The sequence below is a fragment of the Nicotiana tomentosiformis genome, chromosome 2, assembly GCF_000390325.3.
Source record: "Nicotiana tomentosiformis chromosome 2, ASM39032v3, whole genome shotgun sequence".
Classification (NCBI taxonomy): domain Eukaryota; kingdom Viridiplantae; phylum Streptophyta; class Magnoliopsida; order Solanales; family Solanaceae; genus Nicotiana; species Nicotiana tomentosiformis.
The window spans coordinates 96,582,645-96,599,200 of NC_090813.1; the positions used below are offsets into that span (position 1 = coordinate 96,582,645).

The following is a 16,556-nucleotide window of genomic DNA, read 5'->3' on the forward strand; positions in this document are numbered from 1 at the left end:
GGCTGCACTCAGATGGTGGGAGACTTACGAGAGGCGTAGGCCAGTTGGCGCAACGCCCCTTACTTGGCAGCAGTTCTCCGTGGTCTTTTTGGAGAAGTTCGTGCCTTGATCCCGCAGAGAGGAGCTGCGTAGACAGTTTGAGCGGCTAGGCCAGGGTGATATATCTGTGACGCAGTATGAGATGTGGTTCTCTGAGTTGGCCCATCATGCTATCTGGTTGGTTCCCACGGACAGAGAGAGGATCATGAGGTTTATTGATGGCCTCACTTATCAGCAACAGTTGCTCATAACCAGGGAGCGAGTTTCGGGTGCTACCTTTGATGAGGTTGTCGACATTGCTCGGCAGATTGAGATGGTTCGCGGTCAGGAGAGGGTTGAGTGGGAGGCCAAGAGGCCTTGTGGTCAGAGTGGATTCAGCGGTGCTCCTCTTGGGGGTCAATTCCAGCACGGTAGAGGTCGTCATTTCAGACAGGCTCAGTCAGCTCGGCCATTTCATCGGGGTGCATCATCTGGCCATAGTTCTCACAGTTCTCATCAGGGCCACTCATCACTTAGTGCCCTTCCAGTTCAGAGTTTGTCCCGTGCTCCACCTGTTTAGGGCTCTTCCATGCCAGGTTCTTCTACTAGTCATCCCGGTGCTAGGGGTTCCCTTCAGTTTCCGCCGCCAACACCAGGGAGTTATTTTGAGTGTGGGGAGCTTGGGCATATCTGGAGGCAGTGTCCTCGTCGTCATGGAGGTCTATCTCAGCAGAGGAGTCAGCCTCCGACTACAGCCCCAGCTACCTCACCATCCTCCAGTCAGCTCGGGGTGGAGGTCAGTCAGCTAGGGGTCGCCCTAGAGGGGGAGGCAGATCAGGGGGTGGTCAGGCCCGTTTCTATGCTCTCCCTGCCAGACCAGATGCTATTGCTTCAGATGCTGTGATTACAGGCATTGTCTCAGTTTTTCACAGAGATGCCTCAGTATTATTTGATCCTGGTTCCACGTATTCATATGTTTTCTCGTATTTTGCCCATTTTCTGGATATGCCCTGTGAGTCCTTAGTTTCATCTGTACATGTATCTACTCCTGTGGGCGATACTATTATTGTGGACTGCGTATATTGGTCATGTGGGGTGACTATTGGGGGTCTGGAGAGCCGAGTAGATCTATTGTTGCTCAGTATGGTTGACTTTGATGTGATATTAGGCATGGATTGGTTATCTCCATGTCATGCTGTTCTAGATTGTCATGCTAAGACGGTGACGTTGGCTATGCCGGGAATTCCGAGGGTTGAGTGGAGCGGTTCTATAGATTATGTAACAAGTAGGGTGATTTCATATTTGAAGGCTCAGCGCATGGTTGAGAAGGGTTGCCTATCTTATTTGGCTTTTGTGAGGGATGTTAGTGCAGAGACTCCTGTCATTTATTCTATTCCGGTGGTACGTGATTTTCCGAATGTGTTTCCTGCAGACCTACCGGGCATGCCGCCTGACAGGGATATTGACTTTGGTATTGATTTGGTGCCGGGCACTCAGCCCATTTCTATTCCACCGTATCATATGGCACCGGCGGAGTTGAAGGAATTGAAAGAACAACTTTAGGAACTCCTTGATAAGGGGTTTATTCGGCCTAGTGTGTCACCTTGGGGTGCACCGGTTCTATTTGTGAAAAAGAAGGATGGTTCCATGAGAATGTGTATTGATTACAGGCAGTTGAACAAGGTCACAATCAAGAACAAGTATCATTTGCCTCGCATTGATGATTTATTCGACCAGCTTCAGGGAGCGAGGGTATTCTCCAAGATTGATTTGAGGTCCGGTTATCACCAGCTAAAGATTCGGGATTCAGATATTCTCAAGACAGCTTTCAGAACCCGATATGGCCATTATGAGTTTATGGTGATGTCTTTTGGGCTGACCAATGCCCCAGCAGCGTTCATGCATCTGATGAACAGTGTATTCCAGCCCTATTTGGACTCATTCGTCGTTGTATTCATTGACGACATCCTGTGTACTCTCGTATGAGCAGTTTGCAAATACACTGGGTCTCCTCATGGATTGTTGAACGTTGAATATTATTTCTTCATTGTTCAACCTCATTTTCATCTCTCCAGTCTCACAATCAATTAATGCTCTCCCAGTGGCTAAGAATGGCCTTCCCAGAATGATGGGTATCTCTTCATCCACCTGACAGTCAAGATTAACAAAGTCTGCAGGAAATACAAATTTCCCCACTTTCACAAGCACATCATCAAGAATTCATGTTGGTCTTTTGACTATGCGATCGGCCAGTTGCAACAACATTGAGGTCGGTCTAGCTCTGCCAATGCCCAGTTTTGTATAGATTGCCAAGGGCATCAAGTTTATGCTGGCTCCCAAGTCACACAATGCTTTGGCAAAAGCATAACTCCCAATAGTGCATGGGATAGTGAAGCTACCTGGATCAGACACCTTTTGGGCCATAGGTCTTGTCACTACCGCGCTGCATGTCTGTGTCAGAGTTACAGTGGATATGTCCTGGAAGTCAAATTTCCGTGACATCAGGTCCTTCATCATTTTTGCATACCCTGGCATTTCCCTCAAAGCATCCATCAGTGGAATATTCAATTGAATCTGTCGAAGTATTTCCATGAATTTCTTATATTGATCATCTTTCTTTTGTTTTGCCAATCTCTGAGGGAATGGTGCAAGAGTCAACCTTTGTCCACTACTTGATGTTTTTTCTTTGTTGGAAGCTTCTGGCACAAGAGGTGCCACCTGTTCTAAGACTTGTTCACCGTCCTTCTCCTTACCCTTGTCAACCTGTGCTTGTTCAATTACAACCTCGGTGAGCTCTGCTGACTTATCTGCCTCTAATGTAACTGGCGTAGTTGGCGTAGTCTCTCTCGTAAATTGAGCAACTTCTTGCTCTCTGTGTAAATCTATTCCATTCCTGATACTCACTGCCATTAGCTGATTTGGGTTCTATTCCTTTAGGTTAATATTTATATCTGCAGGCAATGTTCCTTGGGGGCGATTGTTCAAGGCCATAGACAGTTGTCCTAGTTGAGTTTCAATGCCTTTGATTATTGAATCATGTGATACTAACTTTTCTTGCATCTTACCATTTGTTCCAATGAGTTGTTGCAGCATATCCCTAATTTCTACCATGTTGTTTTCCTGTTGTTGATAAGGTGGTTGGTAGGCCAATTATTGCTGGTACTGTTGATTATAGCCCTGCTGCCTTTGATAAGGCACAACTTGACCTTGTGGTCGTACGCCTCCAGAATTGGGGTTGTGTTGTGGCAGGTTGGGTCTGTACTGCTGGTTTGGTGATGGTCCCCATTGTTGCCCACCTTGCCTCTGACCTCCAAAATTATTGACATAATTCATGTCTTCTCTGAAGCACACATATGACTGGTTTATGCAAGGAGTGCACAATCCTACATTCGTTGTATCAACAATGTGCACTTGCTTTGTACCCATCTCATCAATTTTCTTTGTCAGTATGCTCATCTGAGTCATGAGAGTGGCTATGTTCTCTGCATGAGAATTTTTTGGGTCAAGAGCAACAAAATGCACTATTGGTGTAAGTGTCGTACCTCTAGCCATCCAGCCTGAATTTTGAGCCATCTTGTCAAGAAGAATCTTGCACTCTATGAATGTCTTGCTCAAAAATTCACCCCCAGCTGAAGCATCTACATTGGCCTTCAAACTATCTGCTAAACCCATGTAGAATCTCTGTCCCAACATCTGATCTGGAATGCCATGGTGTGGACACTTCACTAGTATACCCTTGAACCTCTCCCAGGTTTCTTGCAAGGTCTCAGCTGGTTTCTGCATGAACTGCAATATCTCATCAATCTGCCTTGCAGTCTTGTTGGGAGGATAAAACTTGTTTAAGAACTGTTTGACTAATTCTTCCCAAGTGGCAATGGAGTTTATTGGGAGCGAATTCAGCCAAGTTTGAGCCTCTTCAGTCACAGAGAATGGAAACAGTAATAGCTTGATGGCTTCAGGAGTCACATTCGACTGTCTTTGGGTCACACATATTGATAAAAAATTCTTTAGATGTTGTTGTGGGTCTTCAATGTATGACCCGGAGAACAGTCCCTTATTTTGCAACAGATGCAGCATGTTGTTGGTGATCTGGAATGTCTCCGTTTGTATCTGAGGTACAACAATGGCGGTGGCTAAGTTATCAGCAGTTGGTTGTGCCCAATCATAAAGAGCAGCTTCTGGCACAAGAGGTGCCACCACTCCATTGTTTGGGTCAACCCGATTATTCCGATTATTTTCGTTGACATCGTCCACGTTGTCCATTTCAATTTCGAGTGTCTGTTTTTGTTGTAACTGTTTGTTCTTCTTGTTGGCTCGATTTAATGCCCTGAATGCTTTCGTGGGGTCTGAGAGTCCTTCAAAAAGTTCACCGGTCCTCGAAGAGCTTCTAGGCATACACCTGAGTCACAGGAGAATTCAAACGTGAGAATTTCAATGGAAAAATTTGAAACACCGTAAGAAATTGATCTAAACTAAGAATTCTAGAAATTCTTCTAAGTTGTAATAAATAACACCGTTAGTTCCCCGGCAACGACGCCAAAATTTGATCTCGCCCAACTATGCCTTGTAAAAAGGACTAAGCGGTCGCTGCAAATATAACTCGGTCCAAGTCCGGAGTCAAATCCCACAGGGAACTAATCTATTTACCACAACTTTAAATAATGCTAATGATAAGCTCAGACAACTTCCGGATACAAGAGGTTTATAAATAATCAATGGAATTTATTTAGCTAAGGAAAAATGACAATAAAATTAGCAATAATCAAGACTAAAATTGAATTCAAGGGTAAAAGGATCTAGGGCTATTGATTTCCCCAATTGCCGGATTAATTCTTAACTCTTTAGCTATAATCTCGCCGTAATACTCTATGAGGATTATGAGTTCTGGGCTACCGTAATTACCTCTCGATCAATTACGATAATTTACTAGAAGCATTCTCTCGAACTACTCTAGTTAACAATTTATGCAACTCAGAATTATACCACCAAAACTTCGTTATTTCTAACCCCACTTTTAAATTCAAGTAATTAATCTCTTAACTTACCCAAAAGTGATATTTTTCAACAACAATCTAACCAAGTGTTTTTTCTCCAGCAACACAAGGTAACTAGACACGATTAATCGAGGGCCCTTCCAATTAACCACAATACAATACGTAGTTGAACAATCATAGAACAAACACGGCTCAATTATAACAAAATAGAGTCAAGACTTCATCCAACAATTGATTCCATCAACCCTAGATAAATGATTTAGCTACTCATACTAATGGAAAACAAATCACTAAAATAATTCATAATCAACAAATAGAAGTATGAAAAAGAAGATGAAAACTCTTAGGAAATTATCCGTCTTCTCTCCCTCGTTCTTGCCTCTAAAATCTTCTAAAATCAGCTATCTCTCACTTCTGGGCGAGTTTAGGTTAGTCGCCTAGGAAATTACATAATTAACCCTGTGTGTTTGGCTTTCGTTCGCCCGTCCACGGCCGCGGATTCGACCGCGAATACGGCCGCGGATTTCCACTGCCTCACTGCCTTGAGTTCGCGGACTAATTCGCGATCGCGCACCTGGAGGGGTCGTCTTGCTTGCTTTTCTCGCTCTTTTTCGACCGGGCTAACCTTCGATTGGCCTTGCACACTCCATGTTGACTCCAAAACACTCGTTAGCTCCCTCCTAGCTCGGAGTAGTTCCTGCAAAGCATCAAATTCTTAATTAGAGCATTTTGTTATCTTTTAGTATTCAAATATCAATAAAGTGCAGCTAAATTAGAGTGTAAGTAGTGTCTAAATTGCATAAATATAGCCTACTATCACTTATTAAATCCCTTATTTGTCATGCCCCATTCCTTGTTTGCCGAGGTTGTTTTTATATGATAATTTGGTGTGATTGTCACTTGACTTTTACGTGAACTCTGTGTTTGTTTGAGTTGCCATTTTTATGGAAAACACTTTCATTATTGATTTTACCTATAGATAATTTAAATGGAAAATTTAGTTAATAAGATGAATAAATCTATTTATTTCTTGAAGTTGTGATTTAAAAGAGTTGTTGTTCCTTGATGAATTACTTTTCAATTCACATTGTTGAAAATTTGGTATTGAATTAAAAAGGCCATGAATCATATTGAGGCAAAGTGTCAAATTGTGAAATATTATTCGGTTGAGTTGTTCACTCCCGAACATTTTGTTAAGATGTTGTACACATTATGATCGAGTCGTGGGCTCCTTATTGTGGATAAATAATGTATTGTTGATTTCTGTAAAAAGTTGTAATATTTGAGCACTTGATGTGCAATTTGTGATATATTGTAATATTTGAGCACTGGATGTGCAATTTGTGATATGTTGTAATATTTGAGCACTTGATGTGCAATTTGTAATATGTTATAAGATTTGAGCACTTGATGTGCAATTTGTGATATGTTGTAATATTTGAGCACGTGATGTGCAATTTGTGATATATTGTAATATTTGGTCACTTGAGGTGCAAGTTGTATTATGTTGTGATATTTGGGCACTTGAGGTGCGATTTGTGAAATATTGTGATATTGATACGCATGCGGTGAGATAAGGGTGGTTTGAAACGCGTGGCTAGTAGGGGAACTACTAGAAGTCATGCGGTAATATAAGGTCAGGGTGTTGAAACGCATGCGGTGAGATAAGGGTGGCTTGAAACGCGTGGCTAGTAGGGGAACTACTAGAAGTCATGCGGTGTGATAAGGGTGGCTAAAACACGGGATGCTATTTTGGAAAAAATGATTTCTTTAAAATTAAATATGAAGGCTCCCGTGGTGATATAAGGAAATGAGATATTGTGAATTTATCTATGATTTGGGACTATGAGGCGGTACCTCAGGAGTGCCCTGTTGATATGTCTTTATTTATGTTCTTGTCTTGGGTAATTTTGTTTCATTTAATATGTAAATTCTTGTCTTCTTCCGTGATGTACTAGTTGACTTTATTATTATGTGTTTTGTGCTTCTAGTTGTATTGTGTTGGCTTTGACTTTTTAGCACGAGACTCTGAAAAAGTATATTTCTGGTTTTTCTTACTAATTTTCTTTGATTGAGTTGATTTAAATAAAAAAATTATTATTATGTTTTACATTAAATAGTTTTACATCCAAATCAGTAGTTTATCTGATGCTTTAATTTAGGTACAATGTTATTTTCTTCACCCAAATGATTTCTAAAATAAATTTATTTCTTTGTTGATTTCTTACTTGATTTAAAAATTGTAAACTAACTTTAGTGGAAATAAATTGATCATGCGGATCTTATATACATTGATATTATTGGCACGTGAGTTGTCTGTGCAGTTGTGATAGAAATATGGGCACGAGGTGCCGTGAAAATATGGAAGTGGGTTGAGACCCGTATTTTTATGATTATGAAATGAGGTATCACACGGTGACTTATATTTGAAGGAATTATATTCCAAAAATACTATTTGAAAGAATTATAGTTGAAAAAATTTATTTGAAGGGAGTATATTCGAAATATATATTTATTTGACAAGGTTATATTCTAAGGATTTTTATTGAAAAACTTATATTTGAAAGATTTATACTTGAAGTACTTACATTGGAAAATGTATATTTGATGGACTTGATTGATTGGTTGTATTTGTGTTCCTTATTCGTTTGAGCAATATTTATGGTGTTGTTATTGCATTGTTGTTTATATCATTTATTTATTCTTGTTGTCATCATTGCCATTTGTTTCTATTATTATTATTATTATTATTATTATTATTATTATTATTATTATTATTATTATTATTATTATTATTATTATTATTATTATTATTATTATTATTATTATTATTATTATTATTATTATTATTATTATTATTATTATTATTATTATTATTATTATTATTATTATTATTATTATTATTATTATTATTATTATTATTATTATTATTATACTGCTACACTGCACAAGTTAATTGATTAGTGAGTGTCTTGACTGTACCTCGTCACTACTTCACCGAGGTTAGTCTTGATACTTACTGGGTACCGACCGTGGTGTACTCATACTACACTTCTGCACATTTTGTGCAGAGCCAGGTATTGAAGCTAACCTCAGTTCGAGCCCCTACACTTAGAAGAAAGAGCAACACCACCTGCAAAACCATCAATAGAGGAGCCACCACAGCTGGACTTGAAACCGCTTCTAGCCCACCTCAGGTACGCTTTCTTGGGGCCTAATTCTACTTTGCCTGTTATTATATCATCTGGTTTGCTAGTTGTGCAGGCAGAGCAACTATTGCAGGTATTGCAAGAATGTAAGACTGCCATTGGTTGGACTATGGCAGACATAAAGGGTATCAGCCTAGCCTTTTGCGTGCACAAAATTCTTCTGGAAGAGGGGCACAAACCTTCCAGGGAGCATCAACGACGGCTGAACCCGAATATGAAGGAAGTAGTAAAGAAGGAAGTGATCAAGTGATTGCATCGCCCTTGACCAAATTGACCCAAAAGGGTGCTCCATTCAGGTGGTCGGATGAATGTGAGGAGAGCTTTCAGAAGCTCAAGACTGCTTTGACCACGGCTCCAGTGTTAGTTTTGCCATCAGCTTCAGGTTCTTACACCGTGTATAGTGATGCCTCAAGGATAGGCATTGGTTGTGTTTTGATGCAGGAGGGTAGGGTGATTGCCTATGCCTCGCGCCAGTTGAAGACCCATGAGAAGAACTATCCTATCCATGATCTTGAGTTAGCAGCCATTGTTCACGCCTTGAAGATTTGGCGTCATTATTTGTATGGGGTTCATTGTGAGATCTATACTGATCACCGGAGTTTGCAATATCTGTTAAAGAAGAAGGATCTTAATTTGCATCAGCAGAGATGGTTGGAGCTTCTTAAGGACTATGATATCACTATCTTGTACCATCCGGGGAAGGCCAATGTGGTGGCCGATGCTTTGAGTCACCGGGCAGAGAGTTTGGGGAGTTTAGCCTATCTTCCAGCAGCAGAGAGACCTTTGGCATTAGATGTTCAAACCTTTGCAGGCCAGCTTGTCAGATTGGATATTTCGGAGCCTAGTCGGGTATTGGCTTGTGTGGTCTCCAGGTCTTCTCTTTATGACCGTATCAGGGAGCGTCAGTATGATGACCCTCACTTGCTCGTTCTTCAGGATAGGGTTCGGAGAGGTGATGCTAGGGATGTGAATATTGGTGATGACGGGGTGCTGAGAATGCAGGGTCGGATATGTGTGCCTAATGTAGATGGGCTTCGAGAGCTGATTCTTGAAGAGGCCCACAGCTCGCGGTATTCCATCCATCCGGGTGCCGCGAAGATGTACCGGGATTTGAGGCAGCACTATTGGTGGAGGCGGATGAAGAAGGATATAGTTGGGTTTGTGGCTCGGTGTCTAAACTGTCAACAGGTTAAGTATGAGCATCAGAGACCAGGTGGCTTGCTTCAGAGGTTAGAGATCCTAGAGTAGAAGTGGGAGCGGATCACTATGGACTTTGTAGTTGGGCTCCCACGGTCTTCGAGGAAGTTCGATGCTATTTGGGTTATTATGGATCGGCTGACCAAGTCCGCGCACTTCATTCCAATTGGTACTACTTACTCTTCAGAGCGGTTGGCTAAAATTTACATCCGAGAGATCGTTCGCCTGCATGGTGTCCCAATTTCCATCATTTCAGATAGGGGTACTCAGTTCACATCGCAGTTTTGGAGGGCCGTGCAGCGAGAGTTGGGTACTCAGGTTGAGTTAAGCACAACTTTTTACCCTCAGACGGACGGGCAGTCCAAACGCACTATTCAGATATTGGAGGACATGTTGCGTGCTTGTGTCATTGATTTTGGGGGTTCATGGGACCAGTTTCTGCCACTCGCGGAGTTTGCGTATAACAACAGTTATCAGTCGAGTATTCAGATGGCTCCGCACGAGGCTTTGTATGGGAGGAGGTGTAGATCTCCGGTTGGATGGTTTGAGCCGGGTGAGGCTAAGCTCTTAGGTACAAACTTAGTCCAGGACGCATTAGATAAGGTGAAATTGATTCAGGAGCGGCTTCGCACGATGCAGTCTAGGCAGAAGAGCTACGCGGATAGGAAGGTCCGTGATGTATCTTTTATGGTTGGGGAGAAGGTTTTGCTGAAGGTATCACCCATGAAGGGTGTTATGAGGTTTGGGAAGAGGGGAAAGTTGAGCCCCCGGTTCATTGGGCCTTTTGAGGTGCTTCAGAGGATAGGAGAAGTGGCTTATAAGCTTGCCTTGCCACCCAGCTTGTCGAGTGTGCATCCAGTGTTTCATGTTTCCATGCTCTGGAAGTATATTGGAGATCCGTCCCATGTTTTGGATTTCAGCACGGTTCAGTTAGAGGGTGATATGACTTATGATGTGGAGCCGGTGGCTATTTTGGATTGGCAGGTTTGAAGGTTGAGGTCAAAGGATATAGCTTCAGTGAAGGTGCAATGCAGAGGTTAGCCTGTGGAGGAGGCCACTTGGGAGACCGAGCGGGAGATGCGGAGCAGATATCCATGCCTATTCGAGACTCCAGGTATGTTTCTAGACCCGTTCGAGGACGAACAAATGTTTAAGAGCGGGAGGATGTAACGACCCGGCCGGTCGTTTCGAGAGTTATAACCCTATTTTCCCCATTCCTATTTCTTTTTGTGTTATTCAGCTATATTATATTATATCGGGTTAGTTGGTTCGAGTCCGGAAGGAACTCGGGGTGAAATGAGACACTTAGTTTCATAATTGAAATTTTAAGTTAGAAAAGTGGACCGGATATGGACCTATATGTAAACGACCTCGGATTTGAATTTTGATAATTCCAATAGCTCCGTATGGTGATTTTGGGCTTAGGAGCGTGTTCGGAATATTATTTGGAAGTCCGTAGAGGAATTAGGCTTGAAATGCCAAAAGTTTTTATTTTTGAGAAGTTTGACCGGGGGGTTGACTTTTTGATATCAGGGTCGGAATCTGATTCGAAAAATTGGAATACCTCTATTATGTCATTTAGGACTTGTGTGCAAAATTTGAGGTCAATCGGACGTGATTTGATAGGTTCCGGAGTTGTTTGTAGAAATTAGAAATTTCAAAGTTCATTAGGCTTGAATTAGGGTGTAATTCATGGTTTTAGCGTTGTTTGAGGTGATTTGAGGATTCGACTAAGTTCGTATGATGTTTTAGGACTTGTTGGTATATTTGGTTGAGGTCCCGAGGGCCTCAGGTGAGTTTCGGATGGTTAACGGATAAAAAATTGAACTAGAACAGCTACTGCAATTTCCTTCTGTTGGAAATTGCTTCTGCCCAGAATCGAGCCCAGATCGAGCTCAGGGTCGATGGCCACTATTGAAGCCCAGATCGAGCTCAAGGTCGAGGGCCACGATCGAGCCCAGGGTTGAGGGTCACGGTCGAAGGCATGATCGAGCTCAAGGTCGAGGGCCACGATCGAGCCCAGGGTCGAGGGTCACGGTCGAAGGCATGATCGGGCCCAGACTCGAGGGTCATGATCGAAGGCATGATCGAGCCCAGGGTCGAGGGTCACGATCGAAGGCACGATCGAGCCCAGGGTTGAGGGTCACGGTCGAAGGCTGGGAAGAAGACATAACCGAGAACCAGGATCGAAGACCTCGATTGAAGGCCAAGATCGAGGCAGAACCGAGGATGTCTGGGCAGAATTATAAAAATGGGGGCTTCGTCCCATTTGCAATTTTTGACAAATTGGAGGTTGGGGAGAGGCGATTTTTGATATATTTTCAAGTAAAACTTGAGGTAAGTCCCTTGTGATCATTTCTACTCCATAATATTGAATTATCATCGAGTAATCCGACTAGATTATATGATTTTGAGGCGTAAATCAGAGATTGAAACTTAGAAATTTGGAAATTAGATTTGTAGATTTGAGGGTCGAGTTGAGGTCGGATTTTGGTAAAATTGGTATGGGTAGACTCGTGGTTGAATGGGCTTTCGGATTTTGTAACTTTTGTCGGGTTCCGAGATGTGGGCCCCACAGGCAAATTTTAAGCCAATTTCGGGTTTTGGTTTAATTTTGAAGCTTTTCTTGTGGAATTCATTCCATTAGTGTATATTGATGGTATTATACTGATTGTGAATAGATATGGAGCATTTGGAGGCCGAGTCCAGAGGCAAGAGCATTGCGGGGTAGAGATTTGACCGGTTTGAGGTAAGTAGCGATTGTAAATCTAGTCCTGAGGGTATCAAACCCCGGATTTTGTATCATTCTACTATTTTTAGTGACGCACATGCTAGGTGACGGGCGTGTGGGCGTGCACTGTTGGGGATTTGTGACTTGTTCCGTCCCGTAGCAACTATAAAGTTGCATACTTTGTTGAAACCATTTGATACTTATATGTTTTAGAAAACATTTCTGTAAATTGGGATGAATGCCATGTTTGGGACTTGTGCCAATGCTGTTTGGACCCTTATGGGCTGTTTCTTACCATCCTCTCATTGTTTTCGATTGAAAATCTATACTCAGTTATGTTTATACTTATTTACCGCATAACTCAGTTTTATGACTCTATTTTGATGCATATAAATATTTTGGGCCGAATGCCCTGTTTTACTGAAATGCCCGAGAGGCTTGAGTTACCTATGACTAAGTGAGGCCGAGGGCCTGATTTGTGAGGATGAGTGTGGATCGGGGCTGCCCGCCTGCAGCATACTTTATTATTATCGCACGTGAGTTGTGGCAGATTATAGCGCTTGGGCTGAAGGAGCCCCTCCGGAGTCTGTACATACCCCCAGTGAGCGCAGGTACCTACTGAGTGCGAGTGCCGAGTGCCGAGTGCTAAGTGACTGGGAGGAAAGAGTGATTGTGAGGTATGCCCGAGTGGCAAGAGTGATTGTGAGGTATGCCCGAGTGGCACGAGTGACTATGAGGTCTGGCCGAGTGGCTGTTTATGATTTCATCATTTTTGCTCACCTTTGCATTGAGCCTTTGTTTGAAAAACTATTGGAAAATAAAAATGATTTTTATTGGAACTGGGTTTAAACGAGATGTTTGATTCAAATCCTAATTTTTAAGAGCATGTGGTATTTTACTGAGATTTCCTGATATGAACATTATATGCTTTATTGCTCGTCACTACTGTTCAGTCTTTATTTATTGTTGTTACTTACTGAGTTGGCATACTCACATTACTCCCTGCACCTTGTGTGCATATCCAGGTGTGGCTGGACACGGTAGCGGTTATTGAGTGTTCTGGTTGCAGATTTTCTTGGAGATAGCAAGTTAGCTGTTTGGCGATCGCAGCCCCTGCTCTTCTCCCTCTTATCTTCCTCTAGTAGTATTTAGCTATTCTTCCAGGCTGAGTTAGCCTTGATATTGTTAGATAGATTATAGTAGATGCTCATGACTAGTGACACCCCGATGTCGGGCTTTTCTTTTCCGCACTTCTGTTTTTCTTTGATTTGAACTCTTTAAATGAAGGTTTTTATGTTAAATAACCTTGAAATTATCTTTGAAATGAAAATATCATTTTGTTTTGGAAATGAGTCGGCTTGCCTAGTTCCACGATAGGTGCCATCATGACAGGGGGTTACTTTTGGGTCGTGACAATTGCACCCTAATACGCCGCATAACAGTAACCCAAATCACACAACAATTCACACAGAATATTATCACAACAGCACAACATCATCAACTCGTATTTACAAATTGCCCGTAGGCCACAACCATTCCAAAGGTATAATAAAGTCAATTAATTTCACAATAGATAATCCACGGCTCAACACAATGTATATAAAATCTCAAAAATAACCACAAGGATGGAAAAATAACTCATCACAGGACAACGCCTTCTTTAATCCAACTTTTTCATAAATATATAAATGCCTCAATTTAAACTTATTTGCAGATGAAAATCCATAATGTGATTATTTCCAAGAAATATCAAATCAACAACACACGGAATTCACATAAAAATTCAAGTGACAATAACACCAAATTATCATATAAAATACAGATTCGACAAACAAGGAATGAGGCATGACAAATCAAATATTTACTAAGTTCCAATAATTTTCCAATTTAATACATAAGAGCATCTACAAATTTCAACCGATATAATTTGCACATATAAACCAAGTACGTACTCGTCACCTCGCGTACATAGTTTTCAGTTACACAATTTCTACATAAGACTCAATGCCTAAGGGGTAATTCCTCCACTCAAGGTTAGGCAAGATACTTACCTCGTTTCGCAACCAATTTCAAGATTCCAATAAACCTTTGCCTCGTGAATTCGTATCCGAAAGCTTCAAATCTAGTCACAAAAAATTCAATATATCAACACGAATCGTAGGAATTAATTCAAAAATACTAATTTTCCAACAAAATCCGAAATTTAACTCAAAAATCGTCCGTGGGGCTCACGTCTCGGAATCCAATGAAACTCACAAAATCCGATAACCCATTTAATTACGAGTCCACCCATACCAATTTTATCAAATTCTGATATCAGATTGAGCTTCAAATCTTCATTTTACATTTTTGACTTACCCCAATATTTACCCATGAAAATTGCCCAAACCGAGCTCCCCAACTCTATTTTTGTAAAAAATGGTAGAAAATCCCCGTTTATAGGGTCTCAGCTGTTTCGGGCGCCACAGGTGGCGTGAGGCGCTGCCTGTGGTGCTATTTCCAGTACCTTTAAACATACCAATGCCAAGGCTAGTGCCCCACGCTACCCTAGGCACTGACGGTGATGGAAAATCGTTCCCGACACGGAAATGAGCATAACTCTCTCATACGATGTCTGAATTCGACGATTCTTTTTGCTATGGCTCCAAAATTTCAATACGGGTATAATGCTTTAATCAAAACCAAATTTAGAGCTCATTTGGTTAATGTGATACCATGTATTCTTGAAGAGTCGATGTCGAAATATCGTAGGTTCGATGCCGAAACATAGCAAATCAAGTCCGATTGACCTCAAATTTTGCACACAAGTCATAATACATCATTTGAAGCTATTCAAGACTTCAAATAGTAGAAAGGAGAGTAATAACTCAAATCGATAAGTCGGGTCGTTACATTCTCCCCTACTTAAACATACGTTCGTCCTCAAACGTGCCAAGAGTTATTTTCCAAGCCATCAAATCACTATTCCATCTTACCGCGCACATACCCGGGGGTGATCCCACATCACCCTATTCGATATAAGCCCAACAACACCATCTCAATTGAGATTATTCCTTTTATCCATATTTATAAATTTTAAGACTAAATTTCTTACACTCCAAACATTTTCAAAAGACCTGATTTTTACATCAGCGCACGATATTAGTCTCAACTGGCTATAGCAACTCGTGCCTATGCACACATCAACTTTCTTGATAGTGTTGAGGTACTTCAAAATTTTTTCGGGGTGTTACATTCTCCCCCACTTAGGATCATTCGCCATTGAGTGAGAAGTAGAGTCCGCCCTCAAACACATAATATAACTTATCTCTTCTTTCGCACGTCTCAATCCCCCAAATTTTACTAACTCCCAAATTTTTCAGAAATTTCGGCAGAGTCTCCCCTGTAATTGGGCATATCCACCTGCTAGAGTAACACCAAAATAACTCCTAACAACACATCCACAACCCAACAAAGTACCACAATGTATATATCAATAACACTAATCTCAGCATTACAAGCATATTATTATCATAATGATATCAGGACATGAAGCACATCATATGTATGCCCATCACCAAATCTCTGGTCTTAATAGTTATTCATAATCGATTACAACATCACCAATTAACCTCATGTTAACAAAATCTCGTTTTAAACCTCCACTTTACTAACAACGAGACACGAGGCATGAAGACCTCATAATTATTTACCCAAATTAACAAGTCATATTTAACGCCACCTGGGCACTCACCTCGTAGGCTAAAACTCAATAATTACAACACGAATATGGCAAATTATGCACAGAGAAATTCATACAAGAATTTTCAAATAAGCCTAACAGGCATGACTCCCTATAAGTACTATAGTACAATTTAAATTTCACAAAGGGAGAATTTATACTCATAAATTTTTCACCACAAGGACCTCGTCCTTATATAACTTTCACCGCGGCTTGTAGCCCAGTTTAAATATTTTACACCATAAAAAATGCAAGGATCTCGTCCTCAACTCCGAATCACAAGTATTTTGCATATTGTGCCAACCGAAATTTTCAATTTCCTCTCTTTCTTCTTTTCAATAAATTTCGTAAACTATTTTCACAACACATAATGAACTCCCATACCAATAGGGCATATAATTCATAAAATTGAAATTAATTATTCCGAAATCACATCAAAACCCATTGTAGAGAGTAATAGAAAGTCACTTTTGGACTTATAGTCCTCAATAGTGTACAAAATAAAAATGATAGACACATGCTAACATCATCGAATCTCCCGACAGGGATCAACATATAAGTAGGTCACAAAATTATGAAGCTCACCATAAGCGGAGCATAATAGGAGGACTCGCCTCAATATTCAGAACCGAATCAAATTAAGGAAAAACATTCTTTTATAATAAATTAGGATCATACCTGTAATG

The 16,556-nt window shown here is 41.1% G+C and overlaps 1 non-coding gene across 1 annotated transcript; it reads left to right on the top strand.

Moving 5' to 3' along the window:
* The first annotated feature begins 3,721 nt into the window (after positions 1 to 3,721).
* LOC117277945 (small nucleolar RNA R71) lies at positions 3,722 to 3,828 on the top strand. Its single transcript, XR_004508266.1, has one exon. It is a non-coding gene; the product is annotated as a small nucleolar RNA R71 (small nucleolar RNA).
* The last annotated feature ends 12,728 nt before the right edge of the window (positions 3,829 to 16,556 follow it).